Below are 12555 nucleotides of genomic sequence, written 5' to 3' on the forward strand. Positions count from 1 at the left end.
CCCTTCTCCAGAGAGCCTTCCTTGACCGCCGTCAGCCCGGCTGGGCCTCTCTGGGATTCCCACAATCTTGGTGCCCTCCTTCTAGTGTCCTGCTGAGCCAGGGTGTTGTCTAAGTTTGTGTTGTGTCCAGATTTGTCCCTATCCCAAGCTCTCTGAGACTTCCTGAGCTGAGACTAGCTCATGTACCCAATGGAGTTCTGGGGCTGAGTACAAAAGGCTCCTTAGAAGTGTTGAATTTGGGGGAAACTCCTCAGAAGTGTTGGATTTGGGCCTGTCTTTTGAACCTTACTTGGGACAAGAAAATGGAGAACGCAGACCACAATGGTGAAAAGTAGCTCTGTTTTTATAAGCAGAGCTGTTTACGCCGTCTCGGCTGTGTTCCCGTCCGCCTTATCCCAGGTTATCTTCAAAGTGGCCTCCTCAGAGATGAGTGTTGTCACCGTCTGGGGCTCCCAAAAGGCAGGTGACTTACCCCCAAATCATGGCCAGCTTTCAACAGAGTGGCAGCTCAGAGCAGGACAGCTTGCTGGCTCCTGACTAGGTGGGTCTGTGTGCCTACTACTGATAAGTCCTTAGACCTGTAATGAAGCCCTGGGTTTCCTGGCTGGCTCGGGGCTGGGCAGTCAAGAGGAGAGGGGATCACAGGATCTCGGAGGGCCCGTTACCCAGGCTGCAGGTTGAATCCCGCTGCATCTACTCAGCAGAGCACAGAGCTTCACTGGGTGGCACAGGTTTCTGGGAGCTCCAGAAGCCCAGGAATTCACTGTGTTCAGTGAGTTAGAGTCAGGGTCTCTGCCCCTGGGAGTTCTGGAGCAAAACTTTCCATCAAGCACCAGATGGTCCAGAGGACTTGGCTTCAGAATTTTGGCCACAGCAGGATTTCCATCTGTACCATCCTGAGCCAGGGGTGGCCATCCTAGACTCTGAGCCTTCTGTGCTAAAAATCTTAAACCTGTGTGGGAGGCTGCCTGGAGTCTCGGGAGATAGGCCTGGGGAGAGACAAGGCGGCGGGGAGGAAACAGGAACTTTCCAAGAGAAAGAAAGATTAGTTTGTGGGAAAGGAGAGAAGAGACAGATAAGAGCCCTGGAGAGAGGTGGCTCGGGCCAGAGGAACCACCATGTGGGGCCCAGCCCAGCCCCAAACATCTCTGCTGTGTTCTGCCACATACCAGACCAGGCCCCAGATGGGAATCCAGACCCGGGAGAGGCCACATGGTGTACAAAGAGGCCTGGCATCACCCGGCATCTTGCTTACTCTCTTGTGGTGTGGTTCCAGGCGACCTCTGGCCCTCTCTGGCTTTCTGCAGTCGTTGTCTTCCATAACTATTCCGTGGCATAGGGCCCACCATCCCTGTTTTATTAATGAGGAAGCAGGCTCATAAAAGGAAAAAAAAATGTGGTTTAAGGTCAATGCGGCATACCAGTGGCAGAGTCACGATTCAAACACCAGGCTGTCTGGCTCCGACTTCTAAAGCCTGTTCTCCACGTGGGCTTCGCAGGGGGTGAGAGTAGCGTTTGCTGGGTGGGGTCCGGTGTCACACAGGAGGGAAAGAAAAATCCAGGACTGAGCCGTTTGGGATGTCTGTGGCTTTACTGTCAGGACTGTGTCCTGCCTGTCCACAAGGCCACCACCACCCACCTGTGGAGATGGCTGACAGGTCCCCTTGCTCACATGACCAAATCAGTATCCGCTGCTTATGCTGGGGACCTTCTGTTTGTCGGTCGCTGGGTTGCCTCACCTGCACAGGCCTCAGGGCTGAGGTGTTGGGGGTTACTGAGAGAAGAGGAGCAGGAGAAAAAGGCTTTGCCCACAGCCACTGAAGCTGTTGGGGCCCAAGAACTTGAGGGCCCTGCACTCCAGTGCTCCTGGGGAAGGTCGCTGAAGAAGTTAAAAATCCCCTAGTGTTTATTTTCTGTTCCTACTGCGTTTGCTTCCATAAAAGTGTGCTGAGGCTCAGGGGGGCTGACAGCAGGAGGCAGTCTGGGAAGCACCGGGGGCTGCAGCCCACAGAGACAACGGACTAGAAGGTTCCTTCCAGCTCTAGATTCACAGCCGAGTTACCTCGACTCTGGACCTCTTCTTGGAAGCCACCCAGAGCCCAAGGATGTTGGTCCTAGCTTGTCTATGCTTTGGGAAAGCCCAAGCCGTTCTCCACCAGGGGCGCACGGTTTGTCTCTGCTTGTGCCGGCCTCACTGCCTACTCTCACAGCTCCTGTCCCATCCCGGAGCACTGTCCTCTCTCCAGCTCCACCCATTCATCTGTCCCACAGCCTTACGCAGACGCCAATCCCACCAACCCCAGAACTTACCTAGAAGGAGATCAGCATGGCTGCCCCACAACAAAGCCCACGTCACCACCGCAGAAGGACAAGGGGCAGGCTACGGTGGACTGGGGGTTACCTGTGAAAGAGATGGGAGGCAAGGTCTCTTCAGGACACAGGCTCTGGGGCTTCCCTCTGTGGGATCCCATGGAGGCCCTGCTCTCTGGGACAGCTGCCGCTCACTCACGGCTTGGGTTGAGGTCAAGTCTCTGCCCGTTATGAGTCTTGAGCCCAGACTCCACTCCCACCATGCCTCAAGTCTCTATGAGGGTCTCCCCTAATACATACCTCAGGGTCCCTGTACTCCTTGGGCGGCGAACACTGACAAATTGGGCTCCGAGGACGCCATCTTGCCAGCTGTAGTCTCCCCCAGACCCACCCACTCCAGGCTGGAGGAGAACAGAAGCAACGGTGCTGAGGCCCATAGCAGGGCAGAGGCTGGAGTTCTTGTCCAGACTATGGCCGAGCATCATCTCCCCAATGCTGCTACTTGGTGTTTGGAGACCCCGGACCCCGCCCACCTCTGGAGGACAGTTTATATAGACCCTAGCCTCCGTCTCCACCAGAATCCCTCTCATCTTGGCCTCCAGCAGGGGGACTTCACCTAGTCTCCAAGCTTCAGTCTCCTACACCCCGGCTCGGTTCGGGCTCTGAAGTGTTCCTCAGATCCCTCTGGGGACCAGGGCCACAGAGGGGCTGAAATGGAAGCAGCGGCTGGGGTCCAACACCCTCTCCTCTGGGACTCAGTATCTGTGGCCTGATCACTTGAAGCAGGACATGTGTCTCTCAGAGAAGCTCCCAAAGGATGTGTGACTGGAAGGTTCTATAAGAATTAAACTCACAGTCAGGCATGGTGACACAGGCCTGTAGTCCCAGAATTCAGGAGGTAGAGGAGTGAAGATTGAGTTTGAGGGTAGCCTGGCCTATATAGAAATTCCTTATCTCAGAAAGCCAAAACCAAGGCCAATGAGATATTCCTACAGTTAAACATCCTTACTGTGCAGGGCTGGCAACTTCAGCTTGACTTTTGGCTTTTAGAGTTCACATAAGGGTGAAAGGAGAGAGCCAATCGACAAAAGTTGTTTTCTGACCTCCACACACGTGCTGTGGTATGTCAGCACACATACATGCATCATGTGTGCACATCTACATAAGTGCACACATATACACATACCTAATAACAAATTAACAACAACAAAAACCCAACTCTCTACCTAAAAAAAACTTTCTGCCAGATGTGTTGCACACACTTTTAATCCCAGCACTTGGGAAGCAGAGGCAGGCGAGTCTCCAAGTTCAAGGCTAGCATGGTCCACAGAGCAAGTTCCAGGACATCCAGGGATACATAGAGAAACCCTGTCTCAAAAACAAAACAAAGGCTAGGTGGTGGGGGTGCACACCTTTAATCCCAGTCCTTGGGAGGCAGAGGCAAGTGGATCTTTGTGAGTTCAAGGCCAGCCTGGTCTATAGAGCAAGTTCCAGGACAGCCAGGACTACACAGAGAAACCCTGTCTCAAACAAAACAAAAACAAACAAACAAACAAAACAAACAAAACCCAAACTTTCCAAATCTTAGCACCCAATACCTGGGGATCTTAGTACCTAATACAGAGTTACATTCACTTGAGCCTGGGTCTCCACAGTGACCATGCCCCATAATTACCTCTTTCAGAACACCTTCTGTGTCCTAGGCACTGCACGTGCTTATGGCTTATCAGTCAACCCCATGAGGCCGTCACAGCATTCCTGCTGCAGAGGTTCAGGCTTGGACCCACCTCATCACTCCTGGATGACCTGTGCCACTTTTTGTGGCACACAGTTCTTTTATGTGTAAGATGAGAACAATCACACCCTGCACCCGACACCCTGCCTCTGAGTTGAGGAAAGAAGTCAAGGGGGTTAGGTGACCAGGTAGAGAGAGACAAAGCCTTTTAGTGATGGCGTGGTGCCATGGAGCCATGATCTGAGCCCTAGAATCTTCCGAGGGCTCCACCCATTGGTCTTATGGCTCCCTGTTCCTCAGGGGCTGGAGGACAGCCCCCTGCAACTGAAGGTGAGCTGGGGAACAAGTGTCCATACCCCGCATGGGGACAGAGTCAGTGGAGAGAGCCAGAGGAGGTCTGCCCAGCCCTTCTGCTCCCAACCCCATCCTACAGATAAGGAAACAAAATTTGAGGGTAATAGCTTCCTCAGGATCTCCTGTGGGTTAGAGGCAGAAGCCTCTGTAGGGCTGGTGGCAGAGCAGGGCCAGATGCCATTAACCCCAACACCCTCCATAGTGGCCTCAGAGAGAAAGGACTTCCTCTATTCTGCTCTATGTGGGCACCCTAGGAAATGGGCAGCCCAAAAATGTAGTCAATGCTAGGAGGAGCGTAGCTCAGGTCCCAGCCTCGTGATGTTGACCAGGCCCTGTGCCAAGGGTCAAAGCACAGAGATCCAGGTTCAATGCCCTGTGCTATATCTCAGGGCACAATCACATACTGTTAGGGTGCCCGAATGCCACCCTCTGTAATTCCTTGTGTTTCTCATGAATATTTCTTTCCCCTAAATAATAATAACCAGCACAGATATAAAGGGACACAACTATGTGAGACCACCATACTCTGAGGTACCCCCAAAGCTCTGCAAGCCGGACACTAGAGTTCGTTCTCTGTTGGAAACTACTGCTCCAGGCGTCAGTGTGACTTCCCTAGGGTGACAGTGCAAAGGACACACACCAGTCTGGTTTTGAATAGAAAGGTACCTGAGTCAGCTCCTTGCTTCATTCATTTCCCCTCTGCCTGAGAAACCAAGAAACCACGGAATAACTCAATCTTAGGATTTAACATCAGAGAAAAACTCTTTCCCCAAGAACTGGCGTGCTTTCCCGGTTCCACAAGGCAAAGTACCTTAACTACAGGCACAGGAAGGTCAGACCTAACCACAGTCATTACGAAGCTCACCTTGATCGACAAGTTTCCACTCACTTTAAGGAGTCTGTATTGTGGTTTCCTTATAAGTCGCTCTTTTATACTAGTCTCAAACCAGACGTGGTACACATACCTATTATCCTAGCACTTGGGAGGTAGTAGATGCAGGAGGCTATCCTTGGCTACACAGAACCTGTGAAACTAGCCTGGGCTACAAGAGACCCTATCTCAAAAATAAATAATAACAAAAAAAACCTCAAGCCAACACACTCCTGCTAGTCTCTGTGTTGATACTCTAGTGGCTGTGTTGATAATTGTCCTCAATTCATCATTTTCTAGTCCCTGCAACTGTGCTAGCCCTATCTACCCTTTCCTGTCCCAGGCATGCTCCTGGCTGCTCCTGGCTGCCCTTCACCTGGCCAATTCTAACCCTCAGCTGGGTGTCACCCCCAGGCTGAGTGCCCCTGGCTCCAGGCTGCCCCGCACCTTCCCTCTTTCTCTTTGTCTGGGCACCGCTCTGAAGGTTCCTGGCAAACAAGGCAAGCCCTCTCACCCCCAGGACCCTCTGACTTTGGAGACTGACAGGCAACAAACCTAGAAAGCTCGCAGTGTGTGTGCCTTAACACGTGGCCACGGAGGCTTGGTGAAAGCAGCGTGCAGTGGCCAGGAACACTGGCAGAAGACGAAGGAGTCTTCCGATGAGAACTTCCGTGGGAGGTGGCATTTGGATAAGGGTTCCTATAGAGTTCCGGAGCCCTGTGTTCATGGTGGCTGACAGGGAGCCAAGGCAGTGAGATGCCATCTGAAGGACTGGAGTGCCATGGGTGGGCTACAGATGAACTCTGAGAGGGAGCAGGGTCATATTGAGGGATGGTGGGAGCCACTGAGCACTTCGTAGTGAGGGCAGAGTGCAGCCTGCCATGTGCCGGCTCTGAGCTGGGCATCTGGCATCTCACTGCTCAAACCCATTTCGAAGGCCACAGAAGCCCAAAGAGGGAAAGGATCCAGCCAAGGTCACCCAGGGGGAGGCCTTTTTTTTTCCCTCCTGGCCTTGTGGCAACTTAGCACCCAGGAGGAGGGCACTTTCCCTAAGAGTGAGTATTTTCTTTAGCCTCCTCTCACACCATCTGCCCACAAATCACTTTGACACCTGACAAGGAGGGCAGAGACATACAGCATCACCTCCATGGGTGAGCCATCTCCAGTCCCCTGTGCTCCACTGAGCTTGTGGTCCTTGGCTCTGGACACTGGCTACCTAACCCTGGGCTCCAAACGCAGAGCCCAGAATACCAGGGGAGGCATGTTTTTCCTCCCGGACTGGGTGGGGGGACTCAGGAGAAAGGGAGACAGCTCCCTCCCCAGGTGGGAGGGGCCTGGCAGATGAAGACTAGAGCGGCTCAGTGCTACCGGAAGCCCTGGGAAGCCCTGGGCTGAGTGAGGAAGAGTAGAGGCTTCAGAGTGGCCCAAGTGCCTCTTGGTGCACTTGGCGCAGCTGGGCCATGACTCTGATTAGCTCCACAGTGAAGCCTAGAGGCAGGGGCTCTCCAGGGAAGATCCCCTGGGCCCAGCTACTCCTCAATCTAGATCATGAGGGGACAGAAATAGCCTCCAAAGTGGCTGGGGGCTGTTCAGAGAAGGTTTTAGGGGCATTCCAGGATCCCAGGATCCCTCGGGGTTCATGGAGCGCCTGTCATTTACAGAGTACAGGTGGGATGGGAGGTCCATCTCAGGGTGGCCTGGCCACTTAACGTCCTCCCAGTCTCTGTACCCCACCATTGGGAAACTGCTCCTAAAGGTGACCCTTCTGCCCAGCTCGGGACCCCCTATCCAGTGCCCTAGAATGTCCACAAGCCCTGCTTGCACCTACCTCATGGCAAGGTCCCTGGTCCCAGAATGTAGGTTGCACCATCTGGTGGTGGTGGTGGTGGGCAACGTGGGGTCAGAGCAGGAAACTTATGGCTTCTGGGGGTGCAGGCTGGCTGGGAGCCAGCATCCTGAACTAACCTCCCATCCCTCCAAGCTCAGCTCCCTCCACCCTTTGACCACAGCAAGGTTATCATGGAAGAATTGCTCCACAAGGCTCATCCCTGAGCCACCCCTCTCCTGAAGCCTCTTGTGTCCCTCCCACCGGGGCACCCTACTGTGCTCTTCAGGCAGCTGAGGGGCCCTCACCACAGACCTCTCCTTGGCTCCTAACAGACTCCATGGAAGCTGCTCGTCAAGACCTTTTGTCTAATTATCAAATTGTTCCCAGATCCTCTCCTGCAGCCCAGCCCTCCAGCTGAGTCAGTCAGTAAGCAGAGTGGAGAGCCCACCCCAAGAAGAGCTTGTCCTTGGCCCCACACTGGGGGACCTTGGCTGGTTCCCCCAGCTCCTGCTTCCCCACCTCCCCACAGGGACACAGGGAATTGCTGTGTGCTGACTCCCCGGAAGCCACAGTTCCTGCCCTAATTAGACCCTGGACACCAGATTATGCCCACCCCCCACCCCCAGCCCTACCTTGACCTCAGTTCCTTTGCCTCAGCAAACCTTCCTCCAGCCGTTTCCCTTAGATGGATCACACCTCATGCCAGAAGTCAACCTGTGCCTAAAGCAGGCTTGCTAAGCAGCCCACATAGAGAGCAAGGGACATCTTGCTACAGCTACAACCTAGAGGTCTTCAACTACAGAGCTTACCCTGAGGTACCCTGCTCAGGACCCAAGAAAGCCAAGGTACATATGGAACAAAGACTCCCAGGGTCCTCTGTGAGTCTAGAAGAGCTAGCCTTTTCCTTGGCTCCACATAATGCTTTCCAGTGCGCGTGCGCGCGCGCACACACACACACACACACACACACACACACAGAGGACCCAGTGGGGTAGCGGGGAGCCGACATCTGCAGGACAGGTGTGACCCAGCTGTTAATCAATGCTTGGAAGAAGCCATGCATAGAGATCCCAAGGGAGGTGAGGGCAGCCAAAGGTTTCCTGAAGTTCCCACAGCCCCTCAAGGTGGCCACACCGTGAGCCAGCGGCTTGTCAGCCCCTCAGCCACCCCTCTTCCATTTTCCAGATGAGAAGTGGACCCCGGAACAGACAGGGATTCTGGGGTGGGGGGATCACACAATGGTGGGGGCAGCTGAGCTTCCTACCCCACCCTTGTGGCCTGAGCCAGGATGCTCCCAACCTGCCTGTAAGGGAGAGGGACTAGAAGCTTTGCAAGGTCTCTGGGGCGCGGAGGCTGACCCAGCTCTGTAGGAGGGCATGTGAGCACTAGATAGCTTTTCCACAAAGTGGGGGCTGGGCTGCTGTTCTTTCCATGTTAGCTAAAGGCTGCCAGGGAATGCCGTAAGGGTCCTCAGTGGTCCTGCTAGGTGTGGCATTTCTGTGGCTCTCTACATGTAGCAGCTAGAGTGGAGTGGCCCTCTGGAGTCTCAGTTAAACGCAAGCCTTGTTACCTTGCCTCTAGTCACACCTCTCTCTCTCTCTCTCTCTCTCTCTCTCTCTCTCTCTCTGCGATGCTCTTGAGGCCTAGAAGTGTTTGTGTGGGCAGATGGGAAAACAGGTCCAAACTCACGAAGGCTAGCAAGAGTCTGGGTCCCTCCAAGCTTCATTGGCTCCACATATGGACCCCCTAGCACCCGTCTCACCATCCTAGGCTGGATTAGACCGGATTGGACCTGATGTTCTGAACCTGACTACAGGAGGGGGGGCCTTCTGGAGGCTGAGGAAAGGGCAGCGTGAGTGGACAGAAAGCTAAGTGTGGACATGGAGGCCAGGCAAGCTGAAGCCAGGTGTGGGTGCATGAGGGTGAGGAGACCCAGGGCCTGTGCAAGAGACCTGGGTTTTCCTAGCAAGACCCCGGTGTCCATGAGAGCTCAGGCTGTGGCCACAGGCAGCGGCAGACCAAAGGGCTTGGAGGGTAAGGCTAACAGCTGAGCTGACACTGGCTATGTTGATCCCAGCTGGTGGCTGGGCCTTGGGAGAGCAGCTCAGGAGAGGCCTGAGGAGGAGGCCGGGCAGAGGTCAGCTAGACACGTCTTGTGTGCTGGACTCCAGCTGGGAATGGCCTCATCATGGAACTGTCCCTACAACTAGATCCATTTTACACCAAGCCCTTGGGTCTCTTCTGTCTGTGTGCCCTGCCTTAAACACAACAGAGATGTGAATCCAGGGGAAACTTCCAGATTGATTAGGGAGAAATGATAGAAAGGAGTGGGGAGGGATGGTCTCCATCAGCTCAGAGGATGCCCTGCCAGCTCAGGCTTCCCTGAGGAGTCTGTCGAGCCCCTGTCTCCTTGTCTGTGAACTGGGTAGGTGGGGCTCACTGCTCCCAAGGGCCTGGCCAGCCAGCCCTGAGGTAGGAGAGACTGATGTGCTTCCAGAAAAGAGTTCCTCCCCTCAGCTTCAACAAGCCGCCTGTTCTGTTGGAGCTGATCAAAACCAGACTGAGGTGGAGCTGCCTCTCTGATTCGCAGGGTCTTGAAGCCGCCAAGAATTCACCCCTCACTGTTCCAGTGAATAGCTGGGCTCCTGTGGGGTTTGCAGGGTGGGCCAGACGTCTCATCTCCTCTCTCCATTGTGAGCCTGACCACGAAAGGCTGCGTGGAAAGGAGACTCAAGACCAGGCCTCCCGGTGTGCCACCTAGCCAGCCTGTGGGTGTGGAGGAAGGCTGGGGACACGTTCATGAGCACATGCTCAGTGGTCAGGGCTCTGGCACAGACAGCCTGTTATTCCCTTCCCTCATGCAGTCAACAAACCTTCAGAGAGCTCCCAACAGCCAGCACCCCTCCCCACTCCCCCAGGTCTGTGTTCCCCTTAGTTTATAAAAGCAACAAGGAAATGCTGAACCCAGAGACTCAGAGTGACATGGGAAAGGTGCACAGTTGCCAACTTCTCCCAATTCTATGATGGGTCCCCTGTACCTGTGTGCTAGCTCAGGAAAGAGGCCTGCACATGTACATACACACATATGTACACATGCACATGTCAGACATGCATGAACAAACACTCACACACAAACACACATATACATATGCCCATACACATGCATACATACACACATATATACATGACACATGTATACACATATGCTTGCACAGTCATATGTATACACACATGTACACACACATATACATACATGCACACACATAGGCACACACACACACACACACACACACACACACACACACTTGCTTCTTGTCACCTGTCCTATCTTCCCACCCTCTGGCTCCTGCTCTGCTCAGTCCCACTTGACTCATCAACACTATCTGCACTCTGGAAGGTTCACTGATAATCAGGCAGGCCCTAGAGGCCTTAGGAACCTGCTCTGGGATCTATAGTCTTAGCACCCTTGCTGGGAGCTGGGAGGTAGCCAGGAGAATCCTGGCCAGTGGCAGGCACAGTGCTCACGAGACCCTACCTCAAACAGGACGGAAGTCTCAAGGTTGTCCTCTGCACACTACATGTGTGTCATGTCCCACACTCACACATACCTGCATGTGCATGTCCACCACACACTGCATACACAACACACACACACACACACACACACACACACACACACACTCACACGCAAATTTAAAGTCAGGGGTCAGAGAGTGTAGACTGCAACCCCAAACCAGCCCATGCTGCTATGTGACCTGGGACAAACCACTGTCTTTCTCTGGTTCTTTGGGCCTGTTGTGACTTATTTGTTGTTGTCTGTTTGATTTTTTGAGACAACGTTTCTCTGTGTAGCCTTGTTTGTCTTGGAACTCACTCTATAGACCAGGCTGGCCTTGAACTCTCAGGAATCCACCTGCTTCTGCCTCCCAAGTGCTGGGATTAAAGGTGTGTGGGGGCCACCACTTCCCAGCTATGATTTTATTTTCTATCTCATGACTTCCACCATCCCACCGGAGTCATCAGGAGATGTAGTCTCTTCAATTCACAGGTGTAGAAGACGGAGGTTCTCACCATGTCCTCCCAGGAAACCTTGCCACAGATGCTCCCATAGCAACCCCAGGCCTTCATCGCAGATTTTATCACTGAAGAGGAGTCCGAGCCTTAGGCGCTAACGGCCACCACAGCTGTGGAACGGCTGACAGGAGCACCTGCGTGCCACATGTCATCGACTGACCGAGTGCTCCTGAGGCACAAACAACTTGTCCTCAGAACATCCCCCGTGAGCCTGTGCCACACACGAGGAGCCCTATGCTCACAGAGGGGAGGTGACTGGCCCACAGCCACACAGCTTATAAAACACAGTGCTGAGACCTGAGCTGAGCATCCATTGCCGGAAAGATCCAAACCCAAATGTGCCTGACCCTAAAGCTGCCACCCTAGCAGGCACACACATAGGGGGAACAGACGACCAGGCTTGCAGAGGGTCCCACAGAGCAGGGCCAGTTTCAGATCCCCTCAGCACCGTAGGCTGGGTTGGGAGGGTGCAGAGGGCTGACCCAGAGTACCCCGAGGCCCTCCCTTGGGGTTATCTCTGAGAGGGAGACGGTTCATCTGTGCATTTGTTTATATACATCTCCCCAGTGACCCTGAGATTTGATGGAAGGGAGGTGTGTGAGGGCCCTGACTTAGCACCCTGCTCACAGCATGCACCCAGGTGTACATTTTGTTGTCACAGGGTCTGATACAAGCCAGTTCTGTTACCAGGCACCTGGCCTTGCACAGGGCATTGGAGGTGAGGTATGCTGTGGCTGACCAGAAGAGGGAAGACTTAGTGAGCTACTCCTTGTCAGGACAAGGAGAAACAGGTACCCACAGGATGAGTGAGTGACTGGCCCATGAGACCAGTCCCATGCCCGATGGGCCTCAGTTTCCTCCTCTGGTCAGTAGCCCCCTCTCCTATGCCACTTGAGGAATCAGCTGAGAGGATGACAAGCCAGGAAAATGCCAGCTGCCTTTCGAGACCACACGCCTCAGGAGGAAACTGGTGCTGAGCCATTACCCCAGGCAAGTCTACCCGTGCCTCGTCCCAAGGTGCTCTGCGGCAGCAAGTGGTGCTGCGGGGCCACCCAGCCCCCTCCTGGTGCCCATCAGGCTGAGGAGGGGCTAAGGGGCAGGCTAGGCATTACCAAGTGCTCTGAGACTGGGCAACCCTTGTGTGGAGTGTCCTGCCTCCAATGGCTGTGGAATGCAACTGTGCCTCCTGTGAAGTCTGAGACCGCATCATGAGAGCAGCAAAGCCAATTCATCCCGATAGCTGGAGGCCAGCCCTTTTCTGGGAGATCTCAAGTCGCCTAAGTGTGTGTGTGTGTGTGTGTGTGTGTGTGTGTGTGTGTGTGTGTGTATGAGCATCCATGGGGGCTGGGTGGAGCTCTCTTTCTCTTGGTCCCTCAAAGTCAT

This window comes from Acomys minous (assembly GCF_964271855.1).
Source record: "Acomys minous genome assembly, chromosome: 2".
NCBI lineage: Eukaryota > Metazoa > Chordata > Mammalia > Rodentia > Muridae > Acomys > Acomys minous.